Genomic DNA, 18,317 nt, shown 5'->3' with positions numbered 1-18,317 from the left:
TCTTATCCGACTCTTTGAGACCCCATGGACTGTACCCCCCAGAATCCTCTGTCCATAAGATCTTCCAAGCAAGAATACTGGGCTGCCATTTCCTTTTCCAGGGTATCTTCTTGACCCAGCAATTGGACCCATATCTTCTGTGCGTCTCCTGTATGTCTCCTGCATTGCAGGCAGATTCTTTTACTGCTAAGCCACATTCAACCTAGGAATTATAGTACAACTGCTTTTGATGATTTATTTTAGACTTTACCTCAAATCAGTTCAGTTCAGTTGCTCAGTCATGTCCACATCTTTGCAACCCCATGAACCACAGCACACCAGGCCTCCCTATCCATCACCAACTGCTGGAGTCTACCTAAACCCATGTCCATTGAGTCAGTGATGCCATCCAACCATCTCATCTTCTGTTGTCCCCTTCTTCTCCTGCCCTCAAACTTTCCCAGCATCAGCGTCTTTTCTAATGAGTCAGCTCTTCACATCAGGTGGCCAAAGTAGTGGAGCTTCAGCTTCAACATCAGTCCTCCCAATGAACACCCAGGACTGATCTCCTTTAGGATGGACTGGTTGATCTCCTTGCAGTCCAAGGGACTCTCAAGAGTCTTCTCCAACACCACTGTTCAAAAGCATCAATTCTTCGGTGCTCAACTTTCTTTATAGTCCAACTCTTACTCACATCCATACACGACTACTGGAAAAACTATAGACTTGACTAGATGGACTTTTGTTGACAAAGTGATGTCTCTGCTTTTTAGATGAATATAATTTTTCCTAATTGTTCTCCATCTTTTGATTCCTAAGTTACTAATTTGAACACAACTATAAACTCTATATTTAATAAAAGACTTCCTCTCTCTTTGCATGTACATGAGTATATCTTTCAGAAATTCTTTCTGCTAAACTATGTGTATATTCTGAGAAAGGTACAGAAGGTTCCCAAGAGATATGAGAAGAGATGACACCCTCTATTAGTTTGCTAGATCTGCCATAACAAAATTCTATTAGTAGGTGGCTGAGGCAATGTAAATTTATTTTTCCCATTATTCTGGATGTTGGAAGTCCAAGATCAAAGTGTTAGCAGGTCTGGTTTTCCCTGAGGCCTCTATCCTTGGTTTGCAGATGGCCACATTTCTACTGTGTCCTCATGTGGCCATTTCACTGATATTTCTTTCTCTTCTTTTAAGGGCACCAGTCATATTGGATTAAGATTCTACCCTTATGACCTCATTTCATACTTACCTTTGGTCGGCCCTATACTCCTTGGAAGAAATGTTATGACCAACCTAGATAGCATATTCAAAAGCAGAGACATTACTTTGCCAACTAAGGTCCATTTAGTCAAGGCTATGGCTTTTCCTGTGGTCACGTATGGATGTGAGAGTTGGACAGTGAAGAAGGCTGAGCGCCGAAGAATTGATGCTTTTGAACTGTGGTGTTGGAGAAGACTCTTGAGAGTCCCTTGGACTGCAAGGAAATCCAACCAGTCCATTCTGAAAGAGATCAACCCTGGGATTTCTTTGGGAAGGAATGATGCTAAAGCTGAAACTCCAATACTTTGGCCACCTCATGCGAAGAGTTGACTCATTGGAAAAGACTCTGATGCTGGGAGGGATTGGGGGCAGGAGGAGAAGGGGACGACAGAGGATGAGATGGCTAGATGGCATCACTGACTCAATGGACGTGAGTCTGAGTGAACTCTGGGAGTTGGTAATGGACAGGGAGGCCTGGCGTGCTGCGATTCATGGGGTCGCAAAGAGTCGGACATGACTGAGCAACTGAACTGAACTGAACTGCTCTCCAAAATGCTGTTACATTGGGAGTTAAGGCTTCAGTGTATGAATTTGGAAGAACACAATTCAGTTCATAACCTGCCCTTGAGATTACATTTTCTGGTCTATAACTGTTTATGTAAAGTAAATCATTTAAGCTATGTGGGTTCTACATTCCAAGTATGCTTGCCAAAGTCTGAATGTATATTTGTTAGCAGACTTGGCTCTCTGCCTGATAGTTTGTAACTGAATCATATTTACATTTGATCATAGTTGACAGGGGAAATAATTCAAGGATTTATCCTGTTTTTTCTATGTTTGTACACAGTCATTTAATTATTTCTGGTTTTGATGATTCAATAAAGGGATGCCCTCTACACCGTTACTCTCACCCCTCACAAAGAATGAACACAACAGATATTTGGATCCACCTTTATGTTTGAAAATCCACTCTTTTATTTTCTAAGTGACATTACTCCTGTGAAGGATAGCACTTTTTTAGCTACTTGCCTCCATGTATAAATTTTGAGGGAATCCACAGTGGCTCAGTAGTAAATAATCTGCCTACAATGCATAAGACCATCTGCAAAGCAGGAGATGCTAGCTCGATTCCTAGATCAGGAAGATCCCCTGCAAAAGGAAATGTCAACCAACCCACTCCAGTATTCTTGCCTGGAGATTCCCATGGAAAAAGGAACCTGGTGGGCTACTGTTCATGGGTTTGCAAGAGTTGATCCCGACTAAGCAACAAAAATACCACCACTACATAAATTTTAAATTCTTTACTACTGCGTGCATGGTCAGTTAGAATTAGAAAAAGTGACCAGTATTATAGTTTTAGTAGTTCCTTGAGATTCAATGAAAGGCAGGCTCAAATATAAGCAGTGTATTAAATTAGGTAAAGAAAAATATTCAATAATAGAAATAAAATAAGATTGTGACGTGTATAAAAATATGAATGAAAAATGAGTGAACTGGTGAATTTTGCAAAAATAATGTCCATTCAATGTGGAAGCAATATTCTTAATTGAAAAAAGTTGGGTAGAAGTCTCTTTTAAAATAATAGTTCTGAAGAATAATAATTCTGGAGGATTTTTTAATGTCATAATGCAGCTTATGTATAACACAATTTCCAGTACTGACTGTGTAAAAATCATTAAGTTTGGGGTCAAAATTGTGTTTCTGAAAGAGTTTTTATTCTTACAAAAGACTCCTGCTAAAGAAAACACATTCATACACTGTGGTGATTTGTTCCAAAGTCTTGCAACTTAAGACAAACTGAATCCTAAACTGTCTCCTGTCTGCCACAGGCTAAGACAATTAACAACAATTTAGAGTAATGAAATTAGACACTACTCAGGATAAATGGATGCCTTTGGTTTGCATGATAAGCTGTAACTCTGTGATGAGTATGAAAGTTTATGTGCCAGACAGAAGGAATTGTCACCTTGATTTTTTTTTCTTTTTTGAAGTCTGTCCCAGACCAGTTCAACTGTTAAATTTCAATTAAACTAAATGTGGTCAGAAAAACAACACACAAAAAGATTGGAAATGTAAGTATATTTCTTTTATCTAGCCTGAGCTGTTGGCAAAGTAAACTGGCTTTTCCATACTTGGCATTTATTAATAATATTTTGAATACCATTGCGCTTTTTAAGCTGAGTGTGGTGGAATTCTCTTGTGGGATTATTAAATGAGTCGATTTGCATTCTAATGAGAACAAATGTTTGGGATTGCATTGTTAAAATGCTAAAACGGTGTGTGTATAATTATTTTGCAGCTTAGATTCGCAGAACTCATTTCCCCAAACTCCTTTTTTTAAATAACTAAAGAGTCAGAGCCTACTGACGGCTGGAGGGGAGGTGATTAGGGTAATTTAAACTGTTCACAAATGACTTTGCCATGGAATGAAAGCATTTCTTTGGCTTTGCCCAGCTCCTTTCATTATCTTTAAGCGGCCGCAGTGTTGAGTCCCATAAGAAGTCTCACCAAGCTCTCTTTCCTTGTACAGTTTCTCATTTGTATTGATTAATCATTTTGTAATTCCATTCTAGGTTGACTTGCTCATCTTTAAGGCATTTGCTGCTTTTTCTTTGCTTGTCTATCCTGTAACGGTTATGTTGTCTGTTCTAATACCTTAGCTTTATCACTGCAAGTCAAGCTTTAAAACATTAATCCCTTCATGCTTTAATTTCATATTCTATTACCAGAATGAATGCAAATACTGTTTCCTTTTTCTCCTTTTTAATCATCTTTACTACAGCTTTTGCATATGGGCCAATAGTAAAGTAAGCTTTTATTATTTAGAGTATAACTCTTTTTTAAATAGTTTTTCAACTCTCTTTCTTTAGCTTAAAATTCTGTTGACAAAATACACATGCTTACTGAAAAAATATCTATAGCCTTAACTCTTATTTTGTTGTCACCAATTTCTAATAAAATAAACATATTGTAATTTAACAGTCTTAAGATACTACTAATACCAGTAAAAATGTTTAACTATCATTTTTTAAGTATTTTGACTATTAACCTTGACTTGAGGAATTCATTCTGGTGACAAAGTTTTGGAACAATAATGATTTTTTATTCCTTACTTCATGCAGTTTGAAATTTGGAGAGAAACTAAGTATGATCCACCATACTCTTTATGTAGAAAAAGATTGAGAATCCAAAAAAATTAAGTAATTTTCTTACAAACAAGAAATGATTTCATATATGTGTATTTTTTACAAAAGCAATTAAACTGAGTCTTGTTTCATAATTTTGTATTGTGATGACCAATGCTTTATTATTAAATAAATGATACTTTGCATTTATTGCATAAAGTACTTAATTTACATTTACATATACATATATACAAATCGTATATTATATACAAATATGGCTGTGTATAATATATAATTGAAATTGGCTGTATATAATATACTATTGAAAGTGAAAATATTGATGAGTATATTATTTGAAAAAACACAAACGTGAAAATCAGTAAAGCATAATTATGACAGGTGCTGATTAATACAATGGAAATAGGTGGCTTCAATTAAAATAAATGTTAAAATTGATGCTATTCTAATATATTTAAATGTCAGTTAATTAATACGCTGATGGTTATTCTTTCCTTGAGACATTAATTAAAAGCTTGTGATAATTAATGTCAAGACTTTTGTAATCTAAAAATTGGTACCTTTATTTAAAGTCAGTCTTTGATGATTTCAAGAACTTAAAATTTTTAGAATGTGGCACGTTTTACGTAGTACAGTTACAAAAATGGAAAGGCTTATTCACCCATAACCCCAATTTAGCTATTATTAAAGGTTTCCATTGAGAGATCATTTAGGATTCATTTGCTTACAAAATATAAGCAGAAACACAGTACAGACAATTTTATAGAGAACAGTGAAATGTTTTTAGTGCAAATAGCTGAAAAGAATAGATGTGGAACTGACCTAAGCTATGCGTATTGACTTGATCTGTGTTAGTGAACTCATTCCAAGACTGCTTCCTTGGATCACATTGTTTTCTAAAGATAATCAGCAACCTCGGGGAAGAATGGGGAATAAATGCTAGCAAAGCAGTCCCCAAATATCCACTATATGAAATTATCAATAAGCATTTTTAAGTTTATTCTGCAGGCGCTACTTCCTCATTTTCTGTCTTTGTCTCTATTTTTTCCCCCTCAATACGTGCTTTCACCATAAGATTGATAGACTGCATGAAGGAAACAGTACCTGATAGAATGAACTGAAGTAAATGCAAATTATTCTATATTCTCTTCATCTTATTTTCAGACTTAAGATGCATGGCAGATATATGAATCACAAACAACATCTTCTCTTGTACACAGGAAAATTACAAACTTTGTTCTCAAAACTTTGAATCCTTTAATCTTCCTGCGGATGAATTGCCCCCTCCTCCTGGCCCCCAAAGCCTTAGTCTGCCATGACCTTTCGTACCTGTTTTGTCTTTAGAAACAGCTTTGTAAATGTCACAAGCTTAGGATTCTTTTTAGAGGCTTTCAGTTTCAGCTCCATAACCACTGAGTAATCAAATTCAGGTTGGTCGTGGTTCATGATATTTATTGACTGCTAGTTTGGCTTTAGGACCCTAATGCCATAGGCTGGAGTACCATATTGTTCTGTTATCAAAGAAAAGTCAAAGAGTATGAATCTTAGTTTCTCTTTTTATCTATATATTTAGAAATTTGTGAGAAAACAAAAAGAAGCCCAAGCTATGACCAATTTGCACCTAGATAATATCATCCAAAGACTGCACTAAGTAGTGATGGCCAAAACTAGGAATGCAAATGAAACTGGAAGGAGGAAAATATAGCTAGGCATTTATGGAGGCATAAGAAAAACTCTTAAATTACAGAGATTATAAGCAAATGCAAAAACTGAAAATTGAAAAACTATTGATTATAAAAATGTAGTATTATGTATGGATGATGTTGATATTTCAGAATGGCTTAGAAAATTAACATCCCCAAGAGCATTAACCTAATTTTTGAAACATAATAAATTAAGATCAAATGTTAAATAGTACTGATAATACAAGTAGTTTGCATATAATGTACAAAAGTCTCATGGTAAAAAATTTTGCTCAAGAGCCAGAGCCTGTTCATAACTGGCACAAACCACAATTAGACTGGAACAAACACCATTGGGGTTGATTAAGCAGCTCACCCATTGTACAAATGCAGTGAAATGTGTTGCCCTGACCTGCTTTGCTGGTGCTTTCTAATTGAACAGGTGTGCTGTTTAAACGGTGTTCATAAATTGGATGTTATGTGTGTGTGTGTATATGCATGTGTGTGTGTGTATGTATGTTTGAATCCATATTTCAGACTTGCCAAATGACTCTCAAACAAATTTATTTTCCTTTAAAAATAAACATAAAACATGTAAACCCTGCAGTATTTAGATGAAAATCTGTTTCTGTTACTTATTCACCTGAAAATATAGAGAAGCTTCTTTATCTTAATCCATACCCTTATTTTTTCTTTGCTTTGGGGCTTTAAAAAAACTGTGATTTTGACAACACAGTGCTAATCAATTTACCAAAATATTAAAGTGAATTCAGAACTCTGACAATATTGATTTGCAGTGAATGTTAATCTTGGCAAAGCTTATTCCTCTAGTTGTAATAAATCCAATTATTCAAAAGTACTTTCATTGTGCTTTTCTCTTTTTAAAAAAAATTTCTTTTGCTTCTTTCTACCCAAGATTAAAATGCTTAGTAACACTATAAAGGTATTTAGCTAGTTTCAGGAATCTCCTACCGGTCTGTAAGACATGGAAAAATTAAGCTTCAGTGTAGACAAGTAAATTAATATACTTAAGAAAAATTAATCCCAAGTGGTCTTGTAAGTTACTGAACTCAGAACTATAAATTATGAGCTATGAGGGGATTTTAAAAGCCATTGTGAACTCCTGGCACAAGGTTTTACTTTAGTCAAGGGCCAAAACTTAATGAAAGCAAAACAAAAATATCATATCATAAATGCATATTTGTTGTATTGTTTCTGTGCTTTGCAACTTAGAAAATGCATTGACATATATTTTTTAAATGTGCTTACAAAATCCTGTAGCAGAGAATTTGTGAATAGTTCTCTTCATCATACAAGATTAAGAAATGCAGGTACAGTGAAATTAATTTATTGATGAAAATCCAATAGATTATCATCAGTGGATCTAAGACCTGGAGATATATATTTGTTTTTTCTGTTGTGCTAACCTGTTTCATAATGAACATGAGAGATCAGATAATATGTACAGTAGATCTCAAGAAAGTTTAGACAATACAAAAAAGATTGAAATTGGCTCAGTTGTAAAGAATCTGCCTGCCAGTGCAGAGAAGCAAGAGATGTGCATTCAACCCCTGGGTCAGAAAGATCCCTTCGAGAAAGAAATGACAACCCACTGCAGTATTTTTGCCTAGAAAATCCCGTGAACAGAGGAGCCTGGTAGGCCACAGTCCATGGACTTACAGAGTTGGACATGACTGAGTGATTGACCACACACGGTAAATGTCTCGCAGCAAATATTAGCCAAGTGGTTAATGTACGTTACACAATGAATTATGCATGGTATAGAAAACTAAATGAATAAGTAAATAAGGAGGAAGGCTTGCTTTCAAATAATTCATATATAATTGAAGAGAAAATTTAAGCAGAAGAAAAAAAATCATTCAAGAGGTTTGGGCATAAAGTTTTGGAATTAGGATCTTGGAGAAGAGAAATTGACTTGCATAACACTGAGTCAGCGATTTAACACAGTAGTCACTAGTCACACATGGCTACTGAACACTTGAAATGTGGCTAATCCAAATTGAGATGTACCATTAAATGGTAAATGTGTAGAGGATTTTGAAGCCTTAGTATGAAAAATGACACATACTTTTTAAAGCTTTTACATTGGCTTATGTGGAAATTTTATATTAGTTAAACTATGGAAAATTCTGAAAGAGATGGGAATACCAGACCACCTGACCTGCCTCTTGAGAAATCTGTATGCAGGTCAGGAAGCAACAGTTAGAACTGTACATGGAACAACGGACTGGTTCCAAATAGGAAAAGGAGTACGTCAAGACTGTACATTGTCACCCTGCTTATTTAAATTCTATGCAGAGTACATTATGAGAAATGCTGGGCTGGAGGAAGCACAAGCTGGAGTCAAGATTGCCAGGAGGAATATCAATAACCTCAGATATGCAGATGAAACCACCCTTATGGCAGAAAGTGAAGAAGAACTAAAGAGTCTCTTGATGAAAGTGAAAGAGGAGAGTGAAAAAGTTGGCTTAAAGCTCAACATTCAGAAAACTAAGATCATGGCATCTGGTCCCATCACTTCATGGAAAATAGATGGGGAAACAGTGGAAACAGTGGCTGACTTTATTTTTCAAAAATCACCGCAGATGGTGATTACAGCCGTGAAATTAAAAGATGCTTACTCCTTGGAATGAAAGTTATGACCAACCTAGAGAGCATATTAAAAAACAGAGACATCCTTTTGTCAACAAAGGTCTGTCTAGTCAAGGCTTTGGTTTTTCCAGTGGTCATGTATGGATGTGAGAGTTGGACTGTGAAGAAAGCTGAGCACTGAAGAATTGATGCTTTTGAACTGTGGTGTTGGAGAAGACTCTTGAGAGTCCCTTGGACAGCAAGGAGATCCAACCTGTCCATCCTAAAGGAGATCAGTCCTGGGTGTTCATTGGGAGGACTGATGTTGAAGCTGAAGCTCCAACAATTTGGCCACCTGATGCAAAGAGCTGACTCATTGGAAAAGACTCTGATGCTGGGAAAGATTGAAGGCAGGAGGAGAAGGGGATGACAGAGGATGAGATGGTTGGATGGCATCACCATGGACATGAGTTTGAGTAAACTCCAAGAGTTAGCGATGGACAGAGAGGCCTGGTGTGCTGCAGTCCATGGGGTTGCAAAGAGTCAGACACGACTGAGTGACTGAGCTGAACTGAAGGTGAAAGTAGTCAGTGTTATGAGGGCTTAGTGGAGAATGAAAAATTTTCATCTGAGAATATGCTTCAGCTTCACAAAGAAGATGGCATTAAAACTGATTATTAAGAAAAGGTTTAGACATAGCTATGTATAAATTTTTGAAGAGTGTATTCTGTCTATAATTAACAAAGTTAACATTGAAGAAAAAATAGGAATGCATAGTTCAAGTTGATCAGAGCAAAGAGATTTTACTTTAGTGTACAATATGGAAAAATAAATTTGGAACTTATTTGAAAACTCTATACTAAAAAGGCCATGAGATTCAATGAGGGAGATAGTATCATATAGCAGCAGTGTTAAGATAACAATAATAGTAACAGTAATAATAATGATTTATTTACATGGAAAGGTAAGTAAACAATGTGAATGTGTCCTGTAATTGATAGACTAACTTAATAGAAGTGACATTAATGGCAAAATAACAATAACAAATACAATTTAATCTGCTAATGCCTCGTTTAGTTTTCGGTAATTTGAAAAGAATTACATTTAGAATGTGGCCTTCACTAGTGATTTCTCAGATTTCTTTATCTGCCTTAATTGGTCTAACCCATGCAGAATCACTCCTGCACTTTTGTATTCAATTGAAATATTATATCACAAGGCCTGAGATCTGGCTTCTTATGCAGCCTTCAGAGAGCTACATGAAACAACCTGGAAATGGAAAGGCCAGTGAGAGAGGAGGCTGAAGGGACCCAGAGAGGTAAACTTTCCTTCTTTTCTTCACTCTGTCTATAGTTTCTAGGTTCTTCCAGCCATGAACCTTCCACTGAATGCCTATAGGACAAGCAAACATGTGCCATGTAATTTTTAGTTCTCTTTGCAGGTAATTGGGAAGCAGATATAACGGTAACAAAATTCATGCTTCTCCTTGCCTCATTCAAACCACTTACGGTTTATATCTTTCAGATAAATTATTGGCACTTTAATTTTTGCCTGTTAATTTCTTTCTTTCTTTTTTTTTAAGAAGATTCAAGCTAGGAAAGGCAGGGATATTGACAAATGTGATTAAGTCAAAAGGAGGGCAAAACTACTAACATTTTTAAAGTGCTTATATGTTTCAGAAAAAAATTTTTTTTTTATTTTTCCAAATTATCTCTGACAGTACTTCACCGCAACTCCATTATTTCCATGTACGGATGAGAAAATAGGGATTCAGTAATGGAAAACGTATTACTCAAGGTCAAACAGATAGTAGGTTTTTGAACAAAGGCTCAGAGAGTTTGGATAAGTTGCTTACAGTCTTAGAAGTGGAAGAAGAAATGAAGGTTCAGAGAGATGAATTAGCTAGTTTGATCCAAACACAAGTTAATGGGAGTACAAAAGAATTTCACAGTCCAACATGATTAACTCTATAAATTGGGTTATCAACTACTTTGTCTCACTTACTCTCTCAGAGCAAAAAAGGAAGATGAGGAAATCTTACAAAAGCTTAAAATGATTAAGATGCATACATAGAAGAAAAGATAACTTCAAGGGATAAAGAAACTTTAAAGTATGTGAAGTGTTTTCTTGTGAAAAATAGATGTTACACTTTGTTTATATGACTCCAATAGCAAAAGAGAGAATTAGCATTGCTGCTGCTGCTAAGTCGCTTTAGTCACGTCCGACTCTGTGCGACTCCATAGACGGCAGCCCACCAAGCTCCTCCGTCCCTGGGATTCTCCAGGCAAGAACACTGGAGTGGGTTTTAGCTCTTTATAAGAACAAAACTGTCTGCAAATTGAAACTACTTAAAAATGCCAAAAGCGTGTGATATTTCCCATCACCGATAGGAAGATAGGAAGGGGGAGGAACCAAACTGGATCTGAAAAATTTTAGGAAGTCTATGATGAAGACTCAAATTGAAGAAAGTTGGGAAAACCGCTAGACCATTCAGGTATGACCTAAATCAAATCCCTTATGATTATACAGTGGAAGTGAGAAATAGATTTAAGGGCCTAGATCTGATAGATAGAGTGCCTGATGAACTATGGAATGAGATTCATGACATTGTACAGGAGACAGGGATCAAGACCATCCCCATGGAAAAGAAATGCAAAAAAAGCAAAATGGCTGTCTGAGGGGGCCTTACAAATAGCTGTGAAAAGAAGAGAAGTGAAAAGCAAAGGAGAAAAGGAAAGATATAAGCATCTGAATGCAGAGTTCCAAAGAATAGCAAGAAGAGATAAGAAAGCCTTCTTCAGCGATCAATGCAAAGAAATAGAGGAAAAGAACAGAATGGGAAAGACTAGAGATCGCTTCAAGAAAATTAGAGATACCAAGGGAATATTTCATGCAAAAATGGGCTCGATAAAGGACAGAAATGGTATGGACCTAACAGAAGCCGAAGATATTAAGAAGAGGTGGCAAGAATACACAGAAGAACTGTACAAAAAAGATCTTCACGACCCAGATAATCACGATGGTGTGATCACTCATCTAGAGCCAGACATCCTAGAATGTGAAGTCAAGTGGGCCTTAGAAAGCATCACTACAAACAAAGTTAGTGGAGGTGATGGAATTCCAGTTGAGCTATTTCAAATCCTGGAAGATGATGCTGTGAAAGTGCTGCACTCAATATGCCAACAAATTTGGAAAACTCAGCAATGGCCACAGGACTGGAAAAGGTCAGTTTTCATTCCAATCCCAAAGAAAGGCAATGCCAAAGAATGCTCAAACTACTGCACAATTGCACTCATCTCACAGGCTAGTAAAGTAATGCTCAAAATTCCCCAAGCCAGGCTTCAGCAATACGTGAACCATGAACTTCCTGTTGTTCAAGCTGGTTTTAGAAAAGGCAGAGGAACCAGAGATCAAATTGCCAATATCCACTGGATCATGGAAAAAGCAAGAGAGTTCCAGAAAAACATCTATTTCTGCTTTATTGACTATGTCAAAGCCTTTGACTGTGTGGATCACAATAAACTGTGGAAAATTCTGAAAGAGATGGGAATACCAGACCATCTGACCTGCCTCTTGAGAAATCTGTATGCAGGTCAGGAAGCAACAGTTAGAACTGGACATGGAACAACAGACTGGTTCCAAATAGGAAAAGGAGTGCATCAAGGCTGTATATTGTCACCCTGCTTATTTAACCTCTATGTAGAGTACATCATGAGAAACGCTGGACTGGAAGAAACACAAGCTGGAATCAAGATTGCCAGGAGGAATATCAATAACCTCAGATATGCAGATGACACCACCCTTATGGCAGAAAGTGAAGAGGAACTAAAAAGCCTCTTGATGAAAGTGAAAGTGGAGAGTGAAAAAGTTGGCTTAAAGCTCAACATTCAGAAAACAAAGATCATGGCATCTGGTCCCAATCACTTCATGGGAAATAGATGGGGAAACAGTGGAAACAGTGTCAGACTTCATTTTGGGGGGCTCCAAAATCACTGCAGATGGTGACTGCAGCCATGAAATTAAAAGACGCTTACTCCTTGGAAGAAAAGTTATGACCAACCTAGATAGCATATTGAAAAGCAGAGACATTACTTTGCCGACTAAGGTCCGTCTAGTCAAGGCTATGGTTTTTCCTGTGGTCATGTATGGATGTGAGAGTTGGACTGTGAAGAAGGCTGAGCACCAAAGAATTGATGCTTTTGAACTGTGGTGTTGGAGAAGACTCTTGAGAGTCCCTTGGACTGTAAGGAAATCCAACCAGTTCATTCTGAAGGAGATCAGCCCTGGGATTTCTTTGGAAGCAATGATGCTAAAGCTGAAACTCCAGTACTTTGGCCACCTCATGCGAAGAGCTGACTCATTGGAAAAGACTCTGATGCTGGGAGGGATTGGGGGCAGGAGGAGAAGGGGACGACGGAGGATGAGATGGCTGGATGGCATCACTGACTCGATGGACGTGAGTCTGAGTGAATTCCGGGAGTTGGTGATGGACAGGGAGGCCTGGTGTGCTGCGATTCATGGGGTCGCAAAGAGTCGGACACGACTGAGCGACTGAACTGAACTGAACTGATTCTGTGAAAAGTTTTGGACTAAATTATCTTTATAGTAATTCTTTCTAAAGCAGGAATTACATGATTTTGAAATCTTTTAGTTTGATTAATATTTGAATGCGCTAAAGTTTTAAAAGCAAGCCATTATAGTTAACTATGAATAGATACTATGCCCATTTGCCCCCAAATTTCAACTAGGCAAAGATTTCCTTTTAATCATGCAAATGAATACTGGAAAATAGGCATCTCATTCACAGTGTCATGAGTTTTTAACCTTAAACTAATACAGTGCCCACATCATTGTATGACTATTTTAGAAAGCATTAATTCTTCATTTCAAAGAATAATTGTATAAAGGTCAAGGTAAGATTTTCATGCTTGATAAAGAATGTGTTGGTGTCAACTTTAACCCAATAATTGCTCTCTGTTATGGAGAGTTATTATACATAAAACATCAGTGACAAGTGGAACGTATATCCTCTTTGAGTATGTGTTAAAAATACCCAGGGAGCAAAAGTGGCTTTTGAAATCTAGGTTATATGAAAATATCTCATTATTTCAAAAATGATCTTTAAAACTAGTTTTTCAATCTATTTTATTATGAACCTTATGATAATTAGGAATTCATGATTATAGTTAATATCAACAAGTCCTTTATATACCCACTGGATAAATTAAAGTCTGTTCAGTGATAATTATTTCACATCATGTAAAAATATTAAATTTTGTAAACTTAGCTATTCTTAGAGAAGCAGAATTCTTACAAAGAGATGTTTCAAGAAGTTTATCCAGTAGGAGAAAAGTAGTCTGAGTTGGAAATAGCTTCTGATTACAAATAGAAAAATGGATTTGGTTTAGGGTTAGGTATGGATGTAAGAGTTGGACTGTGAAGAAGGCTGAGCGCTGGAGAATTGATGCTTTTGAACTGTGGTGTTGGAGAAGACTCTTGAGAGTCCCTTGGACTGCAAGGAGATCCAACCACTCCATTCTGAAGGAGATCAGCCCTGGGATTTCTTTGGAAGGAATGATGCTAAAGCTGAAACTCCAGTACTTTGGCCACCTCATGCAAAGAGTTGACTCATTGGAAAAGACTCTGATGCTGGGAGGGATTGGGGGCAGGAGGAGAAGGGGACGACCGAGGATGAGATGGCTGGATGGCATCACTGACTCGATGGACGTGAGTTTAAGTGAATTTCGGGAGATGGTGATGGACAGGGAGGCCTGGTATGCTGTGATTCATGGGGTTGCAAATAGTCAGACATGACTGAGCAACTGAACTGAACCCTAACCCTAACCCAACCCTAATTTTTTAGTGAACATTTATCATAAGCTTTGAGCAGAGAACAAATGAATTTATATAAATGGTGGATTTTCCTTTGTCTATTAGACTATCTTAGGAAGCATGACCTTCCAAACTCAGAAAGAAGAATGTCCTAAGACTGCTTGCTGCAGATAATTTAAACTTTCAGTGTAGTCATCTTTCTTTGATAACTCTGGAGGAGCAATAAAGACAACAATTGTTGTTCAGTTGGTAAGTTGCGTCTAACTCTTTGTGACCCCATAGACTGCAGCACACCAGGCTTCCCTGTCCTTCACTATTTCCCGAAGTTTGTTCAGATATATGTCCATTGATTCAGTGGAAAGAAAATAGTAGCCTCATTTAAAAGTTGCAGTTGTCCTCTGCTTTTTAGTACAAATGGCTCATGTATATAATAAAAGGGTCAGAGGTTTTTTGTTTTTTTTTTCCCCTCCCTCCCTCCAAAGGGATTACACTAAATTAATTTTTTAGTGTTCCTTTTCAGCTACTCCCCTCCAAGCATCTATTATTGATTAGTACTTGCTTGAGCTGAATTGTTTTTTCTCAAATATTCACTTTCAGTTATTACTGCATCATGTTCTACCACCTTCTGTCCTTTTCCCATGGATGTGACTCCCAAAGTGAAATCCTGATCTTAGGGTTTCTTCCCTGAGTTTCTCAAAGTGTATTGTTGCAGTAGTTGTTTTACTTGTACCTATCATAACAACATAATTTCAGTGAGTAGATCTTATTTTGGAATATGGCAGACTTGCTGTGTAAGCCAGGTTATAATTATGAGTCACTGAAGGAAGTTTCTAAGTAGCTTTCACTTTCTCTTGGAAATTTCTCTGTTCAGAGATGGCATCCCCATGAAATGTAATAGAGAGAGCCATAGGCCGATGGACTAGACTCTAAAGTGAGTTATATTTTGTACAGTCAATTTTGTAAAATATATAGACCTTCAAGTAATAAATGTTTCTATAGTGTAAGGCTCTGAATTCAGCAGGATACAGATCACAAATTCTTTCATCCTGATTTTTTCCCTAGAAATCAATAAGTAAGACATGACCCTTCTCACAGTGACATCACAGTCTATTTGAAATAGATTTAAGATTTTATTATTCATAGATTCTAAGAATGAATATTCCTATGTGATTCCAGAGCACATGTTTAATATTGTAGGGGAGGCTAGACGAATTGAACAGAGATGGGTTTGTTGGACTAGGTGTCCTGAGCATTATTTTTAACACTAATAAAACTGAAATTTAGGAAAATCACTCAGAAAATAAAATTTGTTTTACTTAACTTAGGTAAGTTATAAATTTTCCTTTTGAGTAATTGAAAAAAGATAGAATATAATACTTCCTATGGTAGATAGGATTTTGGTTTCTCTGGTCTTCTTCCCTGCCCTCACCCCTACCCTTTACATTATTCTGGTATTACCCTCTATGATGATGAAAGTGTTATGCACCTTAATGAAGGGAGATTGTCCTAGATTATCCATCGATGTAATTATTAATGCAAGTGGGTGTTCCCAAAGCACAGTGAGGCCAAACAAATAAAAACATTGGAGTTTGGAGCAGAGAAATGTTTATTGCAGGGCTGTACAAAGAGACAGGTGGCTCATGCTCTTTAAAAAATCCCTAGCTCCCTGAATGATTTTTTGGCAAAGCATTTTTAAAAGCCAGGTAAAAGAGGTTGGGCTCGCAGGGTATGCAATCAGCTCATGCGCAATCCTCTGACTAGCTCCCAACGCAGGGATAGAACCCGCTTCTCTTGAGTCTCCTGGATAGGCAGGCAGATACTTTACCACTGTGCCACCTGGGAAGCCCCATGAATTTATTAACCACCCATAAAAAGTAATAGATATTGTTAGAATTTGCTGAGATTTTCACTATTCGTCACAGGGGTTAACATTATAAGTCTCTAGGCTACAGAAGGCCTGGGGCTATGTGCTCGTGACCATCAAGTAGTGAACATCTTTCATTTTATGGGGGAGGTGTTCCACATCTGTAGATATGTAAAATATCAGGAAATGTGCATCAAATGCTGTTATCTAGGTTCTTCAGAGAAGAGCTGAAGCAGAGGATATGGGGGAAGGGCCTATGCCTAGAAGGTCCCATAAGGTCAGGCTCAGTTTCCTAATCATATGGACCTGTACAAAAGTAAGAGGGAGGCAGAAGCATCAGAATAAGAATGAGTGTATTGGAGAAATGTGGCATAAAGAAGAGTCAACCTGCTGTTACTGGCTTTGGAGATCAAGGAAGGAGGCCATGAGCCAACGAATGTGGGAGGCCTCTAAGACTGGGAAAGGCCCTCCGCTGACAGCCAGCAAGGAACTGAGACCTACAACTGCAATACAACTACACAGAGCTGAATTCCACCAACAACCTAAGTGGAAAAGAATGCAGATTCTCCCCTAGAGCCCTCAGAAAGGAAGACAACCCTGCAAACACCTCGATTTCTGCTTTTAGACTCTGAAGAGACACCCTGCTGAGCCCATTAGACTTCTGACCTACAGCAACGATGAGATAACTATGGGTGTTGTTTTAAGCTGCTAAATTTGTGGCTACTTCTTAAGACAATCGTAAAAAACAAATACACTTCCCTCCTGTTTCAGTCAGCCCCATCACTGCTTCTATATTTGAACTGTGTGTGTGTTAGAATTTCAATGCACTCAAGTGTTGTGGTCCCACTTCTTCAGTGTATACTTGGGACTGGAAAAATAATTTCTCTAACTTCCTTTACAGTTTTTAATGCCACTTGCAACTTATTCTCCAACTTAAAATTTTTTATGAGACTAATTTAGAGATGGAAAAGAGCAATAATATTATCTACTTCTTTGCAACCTGACATCACAGTTCACGATTTTTCAAAAATTAAGCAGATGCATCAAAACTGGCAACATTCTATTTTGTATTAGAAGACATTAGCAAGGTATGGGCAAAAATATTCTTTTTTCCTTTTATCGAGACTTGCTTCTCACACATTTAGTAAATCTTTCTTTTGGAGATTCAGATGTAATGTCATGAAGTTATTGCCTGTGTAACATGCACAGTTGCTCGGTCATGTGCAGTTCTTTATGACCCAATGGACTCTAGTCCCCCAGGCTCGAATTTTCCAGGCAGGAATGCTGGAGTGGGTTGCTGTTTCTTCATCCTGGGGATCTTCCCAGCCCAGGGATAGAACCCGCTTCTCTTGAGTCTCCTGGATTGGCCCGCAGAACATTGGGCCACCTGGGAAGCCCCATGAATTTAACCACCCTTAAAAAGTTATAGATATTGTTAGAATTTGCTGAGATTTTCACTATTAGCCAACCACTCTGGAATAAAATTATCATAAGGATATTGGTATTGTCAATGCAGTGTTGTGCCTATCTTTGCTACAGATTTGTGTGTGTCTTACATAAATTTCCCACCGGAAGTCTGTAGATTTAAAAAGAAAGTAAGAAAACCATATATGTGATTAAGCTGTACTTTCTTTAGCTCTAGTGCTATAAGCCAGAAATCTCGTGGTATCTTTTTTACATTTTTCTCAGCCTGTTTCCTGAGAATTTCTTACTACCCTTGAGGAGAGGAATGTATTTCTTTCTCATCAGTTGAGAGATTCTGGGGTCTCTCTCTTAAGGTTTCATTTTGCATGGTCTGATGACCCTGCCCACACTGAAAACTCACCACATGCTCCAGATTTTATAACTCAGTCTGATTAAGCTATAATCTAAATCACACTGTTACTTAAAACAGTGTTATAACAGTACCGATTCAAGTAAAAAAATTAACACAATTAAGATTAAAGAACTGGTTAAG

The 18,317-nt window shown here is 37.3% G+C and overlaps 1 pseudogene; it reads right to left on the bottom strand.

Annotated features, from left to right (window-relative positions):
• The window catches only part of LOC120864454, a 43,617-nt pseudogene extending 37,781 nt beyond the window's left edge, over positions 1 to 5,836 (bottom strand).
• Between the last annotated feature and the right edge of the window lie 12,481 nt (positions 5,837 to 18,317).

Source organism: Oryx dammah, unplaced genomic scaffold (genome assembly GCF_014754425.2).
Source record: "Oryx dammah isolate SB20612 unplaced genomic scaffold, SCBI_Odam_1.1 HiC_scaffold_5, whole genome shotgun sequence".
NCBI classification, from domain to species: domain Eukaryota; kingdom Metazoa; phylum Chordata; class Mammalia; order Artiodactyla; family Bovidae; genus Oryx; species Oryx dammah.
This window is presented reverse-complemented; position numbering and strand designations above follow the sequence as displayed.